The sequence below is a fragment of the Aythya ferina genome (genome assembly GCF_964211825.1).
Source record: "Aythya ferina genome assembly, contig: HAP1_SCAFFOLD_86, whole genome shotgun sequence".
Taxonomy (NCBI): Eukaryota; Metazoa; Chordata; class Aves; order Anseriformes; family Anatidae; genus Aythya; species Aythya ferina.
The window spans coordinates 223,026-241,288 of record NW_028181429.1 but is presented as its reverse complement, the minus strand read 5'-3'; the positions used below and the strand labels follow the sequence as shown (position 1 = coordinate 241,288).

Below are 18,263 nucleotides of genomic sequence, written 5' to 3'. Positions count from 1 at the left end.
CATTAACAACGGCTAGCTCTGGAATACGTGCAAGCAGAAAAAATCTTTTAACCTAATCTGGAATGGTGTACGGATGTGATTCGAACTATGTGGTCCAAAGCTAGTGCTCTGACACAATTCAGCAAGAGCTTTCCTGTCTTCACTGATCAACCTAACAACATGATCCCCAGCCAGCTGGTGCTATCTAAAGAACTTAGAAACTACCAGAAAAAAAAAAAAAAAAAAAAAAAAAAAGACATGAGAAGCACCCAGAAAAGAATTAGGATAAAAAATGCGGAGTATGCTGGAATCCTTGCTTACTTGGAATCCTTCTCTCCATGTTTATCCTTAGACTTCTTTTTCTTCCAGAACTTGTGATATTTTTGCATTTTTTTCACCACCTACAAGCTCCTTTTCTATCTTTCTGTCTTTCCTTTCTATTTCACTTTCACTACCTTCTGCACGGGTATATTTTCTTTTTCTGTTTCCTTCTGTTTCAGTTTTCTGGCGACAGTTCTCCAAATGAGCTGACACAGGTGGAAGCGCATGTCTTTCACGAGAATGTCTTCTGGAATGTTGCTGAGGTACCGAGCAACGATGCAAGTCTGCTCGGGGTGTGCCAAAGCGACGTACATCTTCCTCTCTCAAGAGGGAACCGTGAGGCCATCCGCTTTTGTAATGATAATGCTTATGTGACCTGCTGTAGTAAGTTGCAGTCGATCTGTCAAAGGCTGAATCGCCGTGAGAGAACTTTCTCTCTCTACTGTCTCCTGTCGCATGAGGTGAATAGTAATCCTTGTAATAGCCACATCTTTCCCATCTCCGTGCTTCGTCTCGATAGTATCTTTCTCTGCTCCAACTTCTTTCCCCTTTGGATCGGTAGTACCTATTGCTACCTTGTTCTGATCTTCCTCCGCTGCCAGATCTGTACTTTGAATATTTGACTGCTCTTCTGCCATTCTCAGGGCTGTTTCTTTCACGAGGGAAAGATCTGTACCTGCTTCCCTCCCAGTACTCCTGCTTGTGACTCTTTTGCTCAACAAATTCCACGCTCTGAGAACACCTCCTCTTGCTGGAAGGACCTGCTTTTTGACTCTCCTTCTCTTCACTAGGAGCATGTTCCCTCTTGCTTCGGTAATGCTCTTTCTCAGTGGTTTTAGTCTTGTCCTTTGTATCTTGGCGTCTATCTGCAATAGCTAAGGAAGAAAGATTGTTAGAGCTACATTCAGTGTCAGACTCGAGAGAGGAAGTTTGCCGCAATTTCTCACCAGGCTCACAAGACTCTTTGCCGGACAAAACATTTTCTTTTGAAATGAGGTCACGTTCTTTTGATCTTCTTGCTTTCTCCTTGTCTCCACGGTCATCACATTGGTACTGGGCGAGGTATTCATCATTCCCAGGAGATTTCGGAGGTTCCGCAACACTGCATAAAATAAAAACCCATTTCTCACTTCTGCTGAAGGACGTGAATATTAAGAGTAAAACCTTCCAAAGGCAAACAAACAAACAAAAACCTCCGGACTACAGGAACGCTCGCAAAGATATGCCATTTAGAAACCTCTCCTGTGATTAGGACACCTTCTTCAGCTCCCAGAGAACGTGCCTTTTCCCCTCTTGCTTCTGAAGCCATTGCACTAAAAAAGCAAACGCATCTGTCTCCTTCCACCTGCTGCTCTGAGAAAAAAGGCATAGGGGCGAGCGGGGAACAGCCAGTGTTTCTCCAGACAGTGGAGAAAAATGGAAAAACATTCTATAAAGGAACACAAGTTCTCCTTGAGGCACCAACCTGCATCAGAGTGATATGCTCAGTGCTGATCATTAGTTCTGTTCGTGACACTGGACACACAGTATGGAATTGTACTAATTTAAATCCTTCCATTAAATACTATTAGTAGACAGATAAAACTGTAACGAACTTCCATAAAGTCTTGTCTTAATCAGACTGTGCTCATTTTACCTCATTTCCTCTGACAAGCTGTTCAGCTGGCTGGCTCTGAAGGACTCCGTGATGACTTCTCGATTGACTGAAGGCATAGCTCCAGGCATCTGCAATTAAAACGCACAAGTCAGCAGACAAAAAAATACTATTTGTAGTAGTACTGAGGACTAGTCTTGTCAGAATGTCTCCATTAAATGGTAAGCAAGACCGCTGTGAGTTGTATGCATTATCTACACTTCAAAGATAACCCCAACTCACCCCCCAAAATCTACTTTATGAAACTTAGGAATTTTTATCTCAGCTGAGCTTAAGTTGACAAGTTCTAATGTAAGCTCAGGTCTGCAAATTCTAAGGGGATAATACCACAAAGTCTTACGATCACATGTGTGCTGTGTTTTCTCAGTATTTCACCTGAATTAGGAACACAATAAACACTCCCGAATACATCGTAGGTGAGAAATTCTCGATGGAGCAAATCTATGTTTCAAGCGATCCATTTGTTTTAGAAAAGAACATCTCAGAAGGTTTAACAGGTTCAACTCGGCAAGTGGAATCATCAAGTTTCAGTCCGTTATCTTTAGATTCATTAACTAACCTAATAGCACCATTTAGTGAATCTGTTTTTGGCAGCTCATGCTGGGATCTTCCTTTGTCAGCATTCTGACAGGAAGAATTGGAATGCTGCAATGTACGGACTACCTTTCACACCAAAATTCCATTAGAGGACATTGCATTGCATTTCAAATTCCTTTGAAATAAGCCCTTTGACTCCTCCTCAGATTTTCCTGAAGATTCTGCACCATAAGGGACTGTGTTATCAGAGCTGAGTTTAGGATTTTCATTCACTGTTGGCTCCACAAAAATTTCATCAGAAACTTTTTTGTTTGTTTGCATTTGCTTCATTTGCATTACCGAATTTGTAATTGTGGATGAAGGAACAGCCTGGTAGAGATCTTCATCCTCCACAGCACTGCTAAGACAGTCAGGCTGTGACACAGTCTGACGAGCAGGCAATTTATTGTGAATACTGATGGTGATCTTCTGTTTTCTTGACGTATCAGTAATTGAAGGCCTGGTAATTGCCTGGTTTTGAACACAGGCCATTGGTGGTGCTGAAGATGGCCTTTTTAGGGTGACACCAGTGGTCTTTGTGTCCTCTTTTATGGATCCATTTCCATTTAAACGGCTTGAATTCTGTATTTAAAAAGAAGAAATTGCAAGATGGATTAACGCAAACACTGCATGTAACATTTTGAAACACAAAACTCTCCTACTGAGTGTTTCTACAAATGGTCTTAACACCTAAAAAGATGCTTAAAACCAAACAAAAAACCCCACACCAAACCCCAAACCCACTAGCAGTTTGGTGCCGTTATCTGCCCTCCCGCTTCCCTGAATTACCTTAATCATATGAGGAAGAAGTCGTGGTCCCAGAAATCCAGCCTGCTTACTATTAGCCCCCTGCTGACCAGGAGGGAATGAACAGGGATAAGATGGTGCTGGCAAGTAAAACGCACGTTCTCCAAGTGTCAAATCATAGCGCCTTCAGAAAAGAGCAGTGATCGTAGTTTAGTTTTTCTTTCAGCCTACTCTTGGATTAAATCCCATCCTATCATTTTAGAGGAACAGCTCATACGATATGGAAGCCTTCTCTACAGAAGGCTTCGCCAAGACTACAGACTGAAAAGTAGAGAACAGTCTTCCTACTAAGACTATCACTTGCAGAGCAATAATTCATTCTTACACCACAGATGACCTTCATTTCTCTCCTTCTCTAAAGTAGCCAGCTACAGATAACACATAGATAGCAATTTACACAAGTGCTGCAGTTTAAGGCCAAGCAACAAAAGATAATAAACGACACAGAGAATTTCAGGTTAGACAGAACTGAATTAGACAAATAATAATCTTCTCCCGGGATAGCAAGAAAAACACTTGCAAAACAGAAAAATATCAATAACAGGAAAGTAAATCTCTTCTGAACACATTTTAAGATTTGTTATTACCTGATATAAAAAAGTATGTAAGCTTGCTGACCAAGAACTCTTTTAATGTCAGTACGCACTACTTTAGCATCATTCATCTGATACCAAAGTCCATTACCAGCCTGCAAATAAAGACAATGATTTCTTTAGGTGAATTGCACGTTTTCCAATTGAAATCACGGGTAGGAACAAAATACACACATGTCAAATAAAAATATAATGAAATCTTTTTCCCTAGAAACAGTAGCTGCTAGTCATGCTTTAATTGGTTTGCCAGTACAACCTTTACCCTGTTAGAAATGCTGTTGACTTCTACCTTTACATAGCATATATAGTGTCCTGAGTGACAGCTGACACCGTGATGTACCAGCACCGCGTATAAGGCATAGAGCAGTGGTTCTCCCATTGACTGCGACATGTAGGCTCTCAGGTCCAAATACTCCGGATATTTCACCTCCTAAAGAGACATCAAGAAGATAGAAAAATTATCCCAGAGTACTTCGTGGACTAGCCAGAGAAAAACACTTCCAAAAAACACAGACTAGAATTGATTTCTAGAATATATTTCTCGAATATATTTCTTGATTCACTACAAATAAGTCTTCCCATAAACAACGGTTAAGACTAGAAGTTGCAGAGAACTGTTTCCTGATGAATCAGCCTTCTCAGAGGAAAGCATATGCTTCTTGTCAAGCGGGAACTTTATTGATATTAAGAGAAAGAATAAGCCATAGTCGTTAGTCTACAATTATTGTCTGAAAATATTAACAACTTTCAACTTTGGGGGATGTCCCATTACGCAATGATATAGTTGCATTACAGTGGTAAATATACCTTGTTGATCTTTCCACCTGTGAAATCTGCAAATCTTTTCAGTGATATTGTGAGAACCTTGGAAGAACGGTGTATGGTAAATCTCTTGGATGCAGGAACCATCTTTTTACACCTTAAAAACAAGCAGAGATAAGTGTTTGAAGGCATCTTCTTTTTTCGCCCTCAAAACAAACTCCTTTTAATGTCTCACGCATGCCTATGCTATTTGAATGATATTTACTTGCATAATAGGTTGGTCTTCTTTCTTTTCATAAACCCATGCACTGCGTGTCAGGTTTGTTAATACACAGAAGAAGGTCAATTTTCCCAACAACTCAGAGCATAGCGGGAACAGGAATCTCTCACAAAAGGGTATGACCAGGTTGGATGGCAAGGTACCATTTCTTGGTCTACAAAAGTGGCTATTTGAACTCCAATCCTGGATACATTCTTTCAGCTTTCAAGGGAAATACAAATACTGAAAGCGGAACGAGAGAGCCTTGGTCCCCAGGGCTAGAAATTGCAAATAATCTCCAACATAGGTCGACTATCAACATCAAAAATACAACAGAAGCACATGGTCATTCTACAGGAGGGAGACATTTAACAGTAGGAAGTCTTCATGTACTGAGCTTGTCTGGAAAGACACTGAACCCATCTGCCATCCTTTGAAACAAAATAGTTCAGTTTGACACATTGCCCGCTCCAAGGTAGGACCTACGGTGTAAGCAGTGAAAATTAGCCACTAGCCCAGAGAACAACGGAAACTGGGCAGTTTACATCAAGAAAAGTACTGTCGAGAGCTAATAAATAGAAAGAACAAAAGTAGCTCTTTTTGAATTCTGATGGCAAAATACAAGCCAGAGAATTGCAAACCCATAGGGAATGCCTATGAACAAGACTTCCCCCCTCCAAGGAAACAAAAATCCAAGTCTTTTATAAACTTCCACAAAACTTGTAAGTAGATCCAAAGTTTAGAGGTAGTCCAACAGAGTCATGCAACATAGAAAACTGACATCTAGGATTAAGACCTAATTCGTCAAAATCTTACTCGCTACATTTATAGCAATTCTCTCCATCCAGCTCTTCAGGTTTCACAAAGAGTTCCAGAGCTCTGCTAACAGACGAAACCGCCTAGAGCAGCGAGAAAGAAGAGCGCAAAGTCACCGTAATTCAAAATTCCAGAGACATACTAGTAGTTTATAAGAGAATCTTACTAACATACTCAAGCGATCTACTAGGAGCACTGTGAAGAAGGAGGCAGAAAGAGCATGCTCAGCATTGACCTCACCTGGAAGGCATTTGACTTTGGAACAAATACTTTCCCAGTTGCCTAGACAGCATCTATAGTGTGCTTTGTCATCAATACTGGGGACAAATTCATCAGTCTAACAATTAGATGTATATTGAGGTAGAACAACAAAGAAGTAGGACAGCATTATAATTTTTGCAGAAAGAGAATTCTTTCCCCTTAAACCCAATGCAAATGTGGAGACTATTTACATGGGTTCCACGGAAGGACAAAGTCCAATCCACTTCCTTAGCACCACCAAGCTCTTACGTTTTAACATTATATGTGGTTTGGTTTTTTAAGTTAAACAAGTTTAATTTAGAAAGTTATGCATGTACTTAAACATCATGAATTATATTTAGAAAACATCTTACCTTTATATCCAAAGTGATATCAAGAAATGCCTCATACGTATCCGAAACTGCTTTGCAATTCAAGCACTTCACTGGAAGCAAAATATAAATGCTTAACATTATGTGAAGGAGACTAACTGTCCAAATTCAAGTTGTTGACAGATACTACTTTAGACAAACTACAGACTGCTTTACTACTGACAAAAGACACAGATCAGTTCTAAGGACAGGAATATTTTTTCAAGTACCTCTCGATCTTAGAAATCCTCCAAATATTTGATGAATGATGGTGGTAGCTTGAGAAGATCTGTCCAATCTGGAAATAAATTATAATCAGACCTCAGAAGATTTAAGGCACAGAATTAACTCTTCAAAGAGTTTGATGAAAACCAAGGATGATGTAGACTTGCGTTGCTGATAGTAAATAAGGCACTAAAAGGTGCTAGAGATCATTTTTGAGAGTAAATAAAGGACTAGAAGGTGCTAGAGAATGTATGAAAGTGAACTTGTTTATGCTTACTCGGTGCTTCCGTTCAAGCACGCTTCCTGCATAGCATCAACAGTATAGCGCAAGAACTCGTGTGCGTCTTCTTGACTGCCAAAACGGAAATGTTGTCCTATTCCTAAATAAGAAGATGATAGTATTGACCTCATTTAAAAATGAAATCATTCTTGTATTTCTAAAATCTCTCTTCATTGGAGTGTTAAAACCACTTAGACACATCAAATAATTATTTGAAGATTACAAGCTATCGAAAAGAAACACATCTGAAGCCACTTACGACTGAGATTACTGATAACATGCGTAGGCTCGATGGCATCAACAGTGCAACGCAGGGCCTGGTTAATGTGAGTCTCCATCGTGCACATCATGCAAAAATCTTGTTCACGACCTGAAGAGTGAAAGAACAAAGCATCCCAGTCCAGCAAAATATCCATACCTACGAACATCTGAGTACAATTTAAGCTATAGATACCATATCCACTCTCCTTGCTACATTCTATTCTCCCAAGATGCCAATGTCCCAACAGTCTTGTAACATTTCATTTCACACAACTTGACAGAAGAAAAATATCCACTAAGCCTGTATTCAAATGCATTTTGTGATGAGAAATCTAAAAGACTACTGCAAAGTCGCAGTTGTAAAGGCTGACAGGAATGTGAACTCCACAGGCTGCAAAATGTATTACTCTCTAAAATTACTACCAAATGCATTACTGTCCAATGCACTTCATTATTCCCATGAAGCAATAAATGATCCTTTAATAAACAAACAAACAAACAAACAAACAAATAACTAAATAAATAAAACATGGTGCATTAATTGCACTCCATATGCTATTCGGAGCCCACTGCTAATACAGTGCTCAAAGCCAGCTGCTACAGGTAAAATCAGGCAAATAAGCTTATCTCACAGAATCACTGCTGTTCTTTCACCTTCAGAGCTATCCAACAGATTCAAAATACTGTTAGAAAGTACTCACATGACTGGCTGTGCTCAAGAGAAAGCATGTAATTGGCAAGTGGGGGTGTGTAGGTCAAACACTGTAGAGTAGCATTAAGAAAACATGTGTTGCCAAGATTGTACAGGCCAACTCCAACACTTTGTGTTTCTCGCCAATCCATACAAATCTTCTCAGGTGGAAAAAGAATGCTCTGTGGCGGAGCAATTCCATCATTAACGACTGCAAGAAAGTTAAATTTAAAAAGAGATCTTGTTTGTTTGTTTCTAAGAAAGGTATTTAAAAAAATACTATTCTGCAGGAGCACCTAGAGGAGCTAGCTACAATCCAAACAAGAAAAACCTATTGCAGACAGCTTTAATACCACCAAATTCAAATTGGCTGGTCAACACAATGTTTTGGGAAAAAAAAAAAAAAACAACAACTTTAGTCAACCATTTTAATTTTTCTAAGGCAAGGCTAACTGCCATTCTGTTTGTAGCACCTAATGCCAAGTTCCTCTCCATCTATAATCTTTAACCTGATTAACTCAACTACTGTTTTTTTCCTTATTATAACTTAAACCACAAACTTAGACTTGAAATTATACGGTAAAAACGTAAAAACTAGGAACTAGGAATGACGGTACCCCTACAGATACCAGATCTTTTCCTGAGCAATGTTATCCTTCAAAAAACCTGTGAAAAATGGAAGCTGTGAATAGCAACAATCAAACACTTTTCTTTGCAAAACAGAAAAGACATGGAGGAATCTGTGCATTACAAAAAGCTCCCCGTATTTCTCTGTTGACTGTAAATATATCAAAATTAATTTCTGTAACATCAGTCACTTCAGTTGCCTTAGGGGATTCGCTTTTCAAGTCTTTGTTCACAGTAGTCCCCTTCTCTATCAGTGCAACAAGTAAGAACTGCATTTTCTACTTTTGCTTTGAAGACAATGGAGGCAGGATAAAACGCACACTTACTTAGATCTCTTGGGGCAAAAGCCTTAGATTTTTCAGATGATCTACAGTAAATAGCACCTCCACGTCCTTGGGCCACAGAGACTTGGCTTGAATCTTCTGCAGGCACTATCTGGCCCCAGTTGGCGGTGCGTGACATCAGTATTTTAGGACTTGGTTTCTTGGATTTGCCAGACCGCCTTGAAGAGGGCTTTTTAGGCTTTGAAGATTTGGGCTTCTTAGCTACGGTCATTGTTCACATCTGCAACAGAGACAGAAGTTCTGGCTGACGTAAGACTATCAAGAAGCATTCCAAGAAGAAAAGAGTAACAGAAGTCCTGTCACTTAATCTCAAAGAAACAGCCTTAAGAACTAAATCGCTGGTATGAATGATTTAAAAAGAATCCCCAAACTAAACACACAAAGTGAAAATTTCCATCTAAACTCTATCAGTATTACTTTTCGCTTCTGCAGAACTAGTGGCTGATGCCATTTCTTTCCCTTCCGTAGGATTTTAATCCATTACAACTCTGGAGTCTTTTTAATATAAAAATGTAGAAGACATTCTCTGAGGGGAATCAGTTATTTATTGATTTCCGGAGTTGCGCAATTATCTGTTAATTAGTACCTATGATCTAATAGATAATTGTTGCAATTATCTATTGCTGGCATTAGTAACGGAACACTATTACTTCACTGCCTGCGTTTTTCTGTTTCGTCTGCACAAAGGTACCCAGAACTCACTGCTACTTTTCTTCTGTCTTTCCAGGGCTCGCCCTCTACCTCACTGTCTACTGCACCAGTCATGAGGGGTTTGTTGTGATTCTATAATGAGCCTAGCTTTTAAATACACCTTTTCTGGGCGTCACTTGGTGACGGCAAGTTAATTTGTGAGGGCTCCTCAGTCTACATCATGCGGTCGCTTTTTCCAGGTGAAAAAGCGGAGCTGTAAGTGGCAGTACACCAAAGCCCTGGCATGCTGAGATCCAAGAGGAGAGATGTTTGGCCCTCCTTTTCACTCCTGGGAACCATATACCTCAAAACCCACAGAGGATGGGCTATATCTCAGAGAAATCTTGGGAAAGGAGAGCATGAAGAGCATGTTTGCAAATTCATTTCTCCCTGGGCTTCTTCTGCTTCTCCAAGAAAGACGAGTTTGAATATAACTTTGGCAGCAGTACTTCTGGTGTTTTACTCCTACCACATTTAAAACTCCTACGACAAACTGAAAAGTTAGACTAAAAAGCAGCTCTTTCCGTTCTCCTTTCTAAAGTTGCACGCTTTCCTCATGCAAAATAACAGGGGAATGTAAGCTAGAAACGGAAATGCTGAATGTAAAACAAAACAAAACAAACCTCAGCCCTCCAGGACAAAAGCCAATAACTGCTACAAAGTCCTTTTTAAAATGCTGATTAGGTTTCAAGGTGATACCGCTTTAAATAAGCGTAGTTGTGTGTCCATAGGCAGAAGCTGAATAATGACAGGATGAACTTCTATACTTCATGTTTTGTTACTGTCTTACTGTAGCACACAGGGACTTGTTACCTTTAGGGAAACCACTAACCTCATGGAGGGTTTAAAACATAAGCTAGTTTGTTATACCAAAATGACGGAGAGAACAAAGCATAAAGTGCTTTCAGATTTCTAGCACGCCTTGATTGCTGTCCATTAAACTTCAGACACGTTAAACAAAACACAGTAAATAAGAAAACTCCTAGTCCCACAGCTGGCAAATTGTGTGCAGAGGTTGTAATTAGAACTTTTTTGCCTTGACGTTTTACATTTAAAATTGATTTTAAATCCATTCTATACACACTTTCCATTCCTGAAAAAACAATACGCAAACCTGACAAATGCATTTACATGAGAAATGAAGTCGTCCTTGTCCGATTGGAAGACTAAGGTGACAGCTCCTGGGCTCAGGGATAAGCTCCGATCTTCACCAGTGGCAGCTCCTTTTTTAGGATTGAAAGGGAAAATGTTTCAGCAACACATTGGAAACATACTTAAGGGACAAGAAACAAAATCAAGACTGCAGTGAGAAGGAGAACAGAAAAACAATACTGGGGAAAATGAAAAGGGAAGGGAAGGGAAGGGAAGGGAAGGGAAGGGAAGGGAAGGGAAGGGAAGGGAAGGGAAGGGAAGGGAAGGGAAGGGAAGGGAAGGGAAGGGAAGGGAAGGGAAGGGAAGGGAAGGGAAGGGAAGGGAAGGGAAGGGAAGGGAAGGGAAGGGAAGGGAAGGGAAGGGAAGGGAAGGGAAGGGAAGGGAAGACCTTGATCTTTATACTGACCAATGAGATAAGCCTTACACATTTTTAAGTTTATTTTTGACAACTGATTGAGGTGTTACCAGGTATTAAGTACGATTCAAGAGCAAATATTAACACTAGAAAGAACAAATCCAATCCACCACCACTGTTTCAAAATACATCCATTTCTCATTTGGAGATGACGTCTCTCTGGCAAGGTAGTAGAAAAACTGTAAATACCGATAGAGCTTCCTCTCCCGATGTTCCATATACATACCGATGCTGTTCCTACACCTACGCTCTGAGCATAAATTTATGTTGACATGAGTGACAAGAGAGGGTGTTACTCCTCTCTTTGTTTGCCTTGAGAGACACACCTCTTGTCCATTGAAAAGTAAATTCAAGATTCCAGATCAGTTAAGACAGTTGCTATCCCCCCATTCAGAGTTCTGCAGCAGCACTCTTCAGATGTGTTTAGCAGTCTCTTTAGAAAATGTTATCACTTAGGACCTGCTTCTCAGTAGGTCCACGTTTGGCCTCCGCTTAGCAGAGAGTCAATCCCAGCTTAAGCTTTCGTACAAGAGCCCCTTCACGAAACGGAGTTGAACCCTGACATAACTGAGTTGAACCTTTAACCTTGAAGCTTCCTTAAAGAAGAAAGCAGCACCCAGGCCAGGAAATAGAAATTAATCGTCACTTTACCCTGAAACGCAGTGGGCTATTCTGTGCTGGCAGGATTGCTGCCGGGCTGGCCGACGAGGCGGCGGGCAGCTCCCCGGGGCCACAGGGCCTGGCACAGGGAGCCGCCGGGGGTCTCCAAGGTCCAGGAACAGCGGCAACAGCGGCAACAGCAGGGACAGAGGGGACAGCAGCGACAGCAGCAGCCACCTCAGCCGGGGCCGTCTCCACAACCGCCACAACGGCCTCGGAACGCCGCCGAACTCGGAGCTCCAGCGTGACGCCTTGTGAACCTGGCCGCGCTGCTCATGGCTAAAACCAGAGCGTTTCCTCCGGCGTGTGTTTACTGTCGGTGCTGGATCGGCCCTCACCCCGAGCTCTCCCTGCCGGGAGGGCTTTGGGGTTGGGGTTTCCCTCCCGCCGCCGCCGCGGGCAGGCCCCGCGCGCAAGGGGTCCGCGCTGGGGAGCAGCATCTCACCCACGGCGAGAGACCGAGGGCACGACATGAAAAAGCCCCGACACGAAAAAGCCACGACATGCGGCCGAGGCGGCGGGGAGACGGCTCTGAGGGAGCTGCCACTTCGCCCCGCCGTCCTCCCCTCCCGGGCCGCCCCGCCGAGCCCCGTGCACCTCAGGTGCTGCGCTGAGGGGGTGGCTGGCTACTGAGACAGCTGCCCAGGGCACTGCTCATGGCACCGAGCCTGACGGAGGTCAACAAGTGTTGAACAATGCTCTCAGACATCGGGTCTCACTTTGGGGTGGTCCTGTGTGGAGCCACCAGTTGGACTTGGTGATTATTGGGAGTCCTTTCCACCTTGGGATGTTCTCTGATTCTAGGTCAGCAATCCAGTAGCTGATGAGAAGTGTGGAGTCATTCAAAGGGAAGAGAGAGCACAACACTTCTCGTTTGCAGAAGCGGCTATTTGGTAACCAAACCGATGATTCCTTTGCTTCTAGAGCAACTAACAGCAGGGATCCGCTTTACAATGGAGGGAAAAGAGTCGTTGGCATGTCATGTGAAGTAAGCTTCAAATCCCAGAGGATGATTTTGTTGGAACTTTATTCAGCTGAAAACACGGAAGCCTTGCTTCTGCTTGTGTTAGTTACAGCTCCAGTTTACTTTGGTTGGGAGGGAAGGCATTCCAGGCTAATGTGCTGTACCTGTTCCTTCAGCTCATTGTCCATAAACGGAGGAGCAAACGAAATCAGTTTAATCTCCATTAAATGCAGCAGACAAAGCGGAGTAGAGGGCGATCTAGCACTTAATTTTTCCTGTAAGCAGGAAACCCAGAACTCAACAACACTTTTCAAATCTTGTCCTGCAGTAAATGACCAGCTGAGTGAAGCTTGCATTTAGAGGATGTGCTCCTACAGTAGACGGAAATAGCTTTTCCTCTTCACAAGTGCAACTGAGTGGTGGACTGGCAGCTACGTGGTTAACTAGTTGTGCCAAAGGGGTTGTGTTGAATGCACAGAAAAATATGCAGGTCCCAACAGTAAAGGGTTGTCTGTAGGCATGACACTGAGTACAGATGTTGTCTGCAGGTTCGTGCAGAGTGCACCGCGCCAATAAGCACCCAGAGTCGGAATGCACACGAAGGTCTTTTAATTATATAATTACTTACAGAACTCTGCAGAGTCAGGTACTTGGCCATCTTTCGCAAAGCAAGCACACCTCTGACTCGAATCACTGTCATTTATACACAGGAAACTTGTGAAAACTCTCTCTTTGGCTCCTTTGGATTGGTTATTACAGCTCACCTAACTTATCTCCACTGAGCTTGTGCATTACAGAGGAATACCGGGGGGGAGGGGGAACAGGAGAGGGGGGACACACACCGAATCCCACATTAGCATAGATTAGCATTTTGACAGGTGTGATTTTTAATGTGCTAATGACCCTTAATGAGAAAAAGGTTACTAGAGGTCAGTCTGGAGCTGGTGTTCTCCTTCCTGTTTTTTTCCCTTTTAGCCCTTCTCTTCCTTGCTTCTGCTAGCTCAAGGCTACCTGTCTCTCTCCTTCTTTATTTTCTCAGCTAAAAGACTGCACAAGCTACAGGCCTCCCTATTTGCTTCAACATTTCCTTGGTTTTGTTTTTTTTTTTTTTTTTCCCAGCTTTGGGACGACACAGGTGTGGTTTGATATTTGCCAGTATAGCTAAAACTCACGCCAGTCTGCTCACGCACAATAAGTAGTAAGATTTAAGGACTGGTTTCATCGGCTTCTTCCATACTAACATCCTTCTTATGTTTTAGATATGCTGAAGTTAAATCAACACTAAGTTACTACTTGTGGAGTAATTGCCTTAAGCGACTAGGCATCATAAGCACACCTCCATCCCAAAAGCTACCCGCCTCCAAGGTGCAACCACCCCTCACTGAGCACGCCCTCGGAATTTCTCAGAGCCTGTACCTTTAAACGCAAGTGAGATCATTTCTACCAAGCACAACCAAGATATGCATGACTAGAGTCACTCAAGCTCCACCTTAAAGATAGAAAATAATATCAATTGCTTTAAGAGAAAGGGGATGTTAGGGAAGATACTATCAGGAAGGATTCCTTCTGACATCACTCGACAGGCTGAGCCTCTCACTCCCCCACCCCCACTCCATTGGGACGCCGTGGGGTAAGATCTGAACGCTTGCTTATACCAGGCGTCTCTGTGGAATCTTAGAAATCTCTAGAGTTTTGATGCTTTTTAATGTCTTAATACCTAGGCTGTGTACCTGTGCATTTCATGCATGCTAGCTTGCTTTTGCAGACAGTGAATTTATCACTGACAATCCAAAGAACCTGTGTACCTGTCGCCGTAAGAAATTGCACTTAATTGCATTCTTCCTAGCTGTGAGAGTTCTCCTTGAATGCGACTAGAGCGAGGCCGTACTGCGTTGTTGGTGAATCCGTGACCGTGATAGTTCAGCACCCTGAATCCGACGGGACCCATGATGGTCAATCGGCTACACCCCTTAACACGACACTACTAGAGGAAGAAGATGACAGGGCTTGCATGCACTGCATTAGGCTTTGCATGTGAAAACACCCCCAAATAATTTCACGTACATTTAACGTTTTTAAAGCTACAGCCCTACATAGTTAAGGCATCAGCATTCATTCCTTTGCTTGATAGCAAAGTATGAACATACAGAAGAGTTAAATATTTTCTTTGCATTCTTAAAGGCAATTTTTCAGACTTGGGCTTCAGTTGTTGGAGTTGAAGAGATCAGTAGACATCCTTACTTTTACGTTAAGACCAAAATCTTTATCTAAGATTGTGTTATCGAACGCAACTAAACTCCCACCCCCACATGGTTTTTTTGTAACTTCGCAATGATCTTGCTGCAGTCCCACTCTGATGGTCTTTCAGTAACATGCAAACTGCCGTGGCAGATTCTGTTACAGTGCTTTTCTATTGACAGTGTGCATAACACTCAAGGTAAAGCCCCTCATTTCGCAGTGGGGACATAAAGTGTTTCTTTGGACCCTGCTGCTTCTGTTAGTACTCATTTTTTCACAAACTTGTTGAACCTGAGCCGTGCCTACTGAGCCAACGAATGCTTTGATGACACAGTATTTTGTCAAAGCAGTTTTGCTTCTTGGAGCTACAGAAGCAGCTCTGGCGATGTGATAGGGAATTGTGCTGCATTGGCAAAACCAGACTTAGCTACAGACTTACAACACTTGCTAACTCGATCTATTTCAAATCTCATTTTAACTTTAAAGGACAATCAGTTTTGTGGCTCCTGTCTTACTAATTTGCCTTGTTTTGCATGGAAGGGCAGCCTGTGAATGTTTTGCTTTATTGCATGCTTCAAAAAAAGGCTGAGGAAGAGACTGGAGGAACCTTTTCTATTCTATGGACTTTCCCCCGACAGTGTGGAATTGCAGGCTACTTGGATGAATGTTCCAATGTGAGTAAGGGAGCAGACCTCAGCCAAAGGAGGTGGAATCCTTGCTTAATAGTAAGTATCAGTGTGGGGACATCTTTGCTTAACGGGAGCCATTTAAACTCTTCATAGAAACAAAATAAGCTGGACATCTTATGCTTGGAAAGCAGTATGGTTACACAGCTGCTAACATAATGACTTGAGTCTTCTGCTCTGCAACTTCAGGTTTTGTTTTCAAGCAGTGCATACATCAGTTTAAGCTTTGGACAAGGAGATTTGCAATGCAAATAGTGATAAACCAGAATCAGCGGCGCTGACGAGTGTAATGGTGAAATGCAGCAAATCAAGTATTCCTGGAGAAATGTGAGATTACAAAACTAGTAAGCCATGAAGCACTTTTGTGGTTGTTGTTGTTTTTTAAATCAATTCTTATATGCTGAAATAGCACCTTCAAGAAAATCTGTTTATCTAGCCAGGTAACGGTGTCTCCCTGTAAACAGGAAGGAAATGCCAGGAGCAGCCATACCTCTTTGCTGTCAAAATAAAGAGCAAGTCGAGGCCAACATCATGCCATAGTGCAAAGGCTTGCGAAGAAAGATCATTCTAAGAGGTCTGCAAGAAAAGATGACTTACTTTGTCATAAGTTTGTCAAATAGAATGGACGAGTTAGTAGTCGAGTACCGACTGTGTCCGACTCTACAGCTGCGGCGCAGCTCCAAGTCCCTGTTTTCTCCGTGGACTCGTCTCACAGTTTTTGCACCAGCTCTACTCCTCAATGTTCTGGTGACTGAAACGCAGAAACAAAGTCTTTTGAAACAGTGAAGATGGGATTCTCCTTATTTCACCGTTGCTCTTGTAAAATGGAAACAGACAAACAAAAAAGGCACCCTGAAGTGGATTGAGTTTTCTTTACATTTCAGATCAGAAGTTGGTGTCACAACCACTGCATTCCACTTCTTTATCGCTCTGCACGTTTAAACTGTCTACTTAAAACTGGGACCTGTAGGGAAATTTTTAAAGAGACTGAAAGCTAGCCAGACAAAAACAAATGTGCAACTTTTGTTCCATGCAGGAGGGAAATCTACTCCAGTTATTTCTGTCTTGGAAAAGTGAGAACAATCAACACCTTTCTCTAAGGTGTTTTCACTCCATTCATGTCAAACTGTATCTAACAGTGCTCAAAACAAACACTAGGACATTGCAAGCCTCTTCCTAAGAGGTGTATGTTTGATTACTCTGTTTATGCATGCAGCACTTCCATTTCCTGCATTAGGATCTAACAGCTCAAGGAGGGAAGAACCGTTTCAAGAGAAACACCCAAACACCACATAACTCAAACTCGTGCTTTTTAGAAAAAAGCCTGCCCATTGTTTGCCATACAGCACCCTTTGGCACAGGTTGGTTGCTTGCACTGTCATTAAAAGAGCTAAGAGGACAAGGGGAAGGGAAGAGCTACACCACTGTGCTGCTAGGATCACAGCTAAGGTTTACTTTTGTGCTTGCCAGCTATAAAACTGAGTTTGAACTTATCAAGTATCGATTTACTTTGCACAATTAGAACAGTTTGCTTTGTGCCTACCAAGCTGCAATTCACACTGCTCCCTCCCCAAGGAATTCATAAAATCTCCTATTTGCACCTACCTCTCTTCACAGAAAAGTCACTGAGGAGTGAATTCAGCTGACTACAGAAGGCTTTGGGGCCAAATGAAAGCCATGGAGTGACCAAGTGCCATCCTCTTCAGTAACCTGCGCAAATAGGTAGCCCGGGGACTTACAGCCACTTACCTGTGCTATATTCTTTTTTTCGTTCCAATTTTGGCTTTCTCAACTGCCTACATTAAGAAAGAGGACAGGGCAGAGAAGGGAGAAAAGACTTGTTGTATTAGACCCATCAAGGATGGGAAATTTCACCATGTTTACAAGCCAGTGCTCCATGGTATACAAAGAGAAGCCTGTAGGCCTCACGCAGGATCCACATCCCAAGTCTGTTGCATGCCATATACACGCGGTTCTGTATGTACCCACATTTCCTAGCTTGCTCATGTTGAATTCTCAAAATTAGGAGCAATAGCACCCAAGTGGAAAAGATACATGTCCGGGTTTCAGTTAGGACAGCGTTAGTTCTCCTCCTAGTAGCGGGTAGGTTGCTATGTTTTGGCTTAGAATGTGTGAAAGGATGTTTAGAAGAGTGCTGATACCACCCCGATGTTTCAATTGCTGCAGAGCAGTACTTACAACAAGCCAAGGACCTTTCGGTGTCTCACTGTCCTACTGGCGATCAGAATCGGCGCACAGCAACAGCTGCGAGGGGACAGACTCAGGATGGCCGACCCCAACTGGCCAAAGAATTCTATGCCTTATGGCAACACGCTGCACCATGGATAGGGCGGGGCAGCCGGGCTGCTAGGGGTTACGCTGGGCACTGGTCAGCGGGTAGTGAGCAACTGCATTGTACATCACTTGTTTTGTACACATTACTAGTAGCAGTACTATCATCATCATCATCATCATTATTATTTTCCTGTCATAATAAACTGTCTTTATCTCAACTCGCGGGCTTCACTGTCCCGTTTCTCTCCCCCATCCCAGAGAGGGAGGTGGGAGGGTTGCAGAAGGGCTGTGTGGTGTTTAGCTGCCGGCTGGGTTAAACCACAACACCACCTCAAAGGGGTTGGGGAAAAAAACAGG

General features: G+C 42.5%; 1 pseudogene across 1 annotated transcript; it reads right to left on the bottom strand.

Annotated features, from left to right (window-relative positions):
• Positions 1-296: 296 nt before the first annotated feature.
• LOC311428504 (ubiquitin carboxyl-terminal hydrolase 42-like) lies at positions 297-10,722 on the bottom strand (annotated as a pseudogene). Its single transcript, XR_014698873.1, has 16 exons — positions 10,628-10,722; positions 8,789-9,026; positions 7,846-8,046; positions 7,143-7,253; positions 6,881-6,983; positions 6,609-6,676; positions 6,382-6,452; positions 5,768-5,850; positions 4,738-4,849; positions 4,220-4,360; positions 3,925-4,025; positions 3,320-3,461; positions 2,831-3,112; positions 1,937-2,025; positions 1,303-1,402; positions 297-1,149 (listed from the first exon to the last, which is right to left on the bottom strand). The product of XR_014698873.1 is annotated as a ubiquitin carboxyl-terminal hydrolase 42-like (transcript).
• Positions 10,723-18,263: the final 7,541 nt, after the last annotated feature.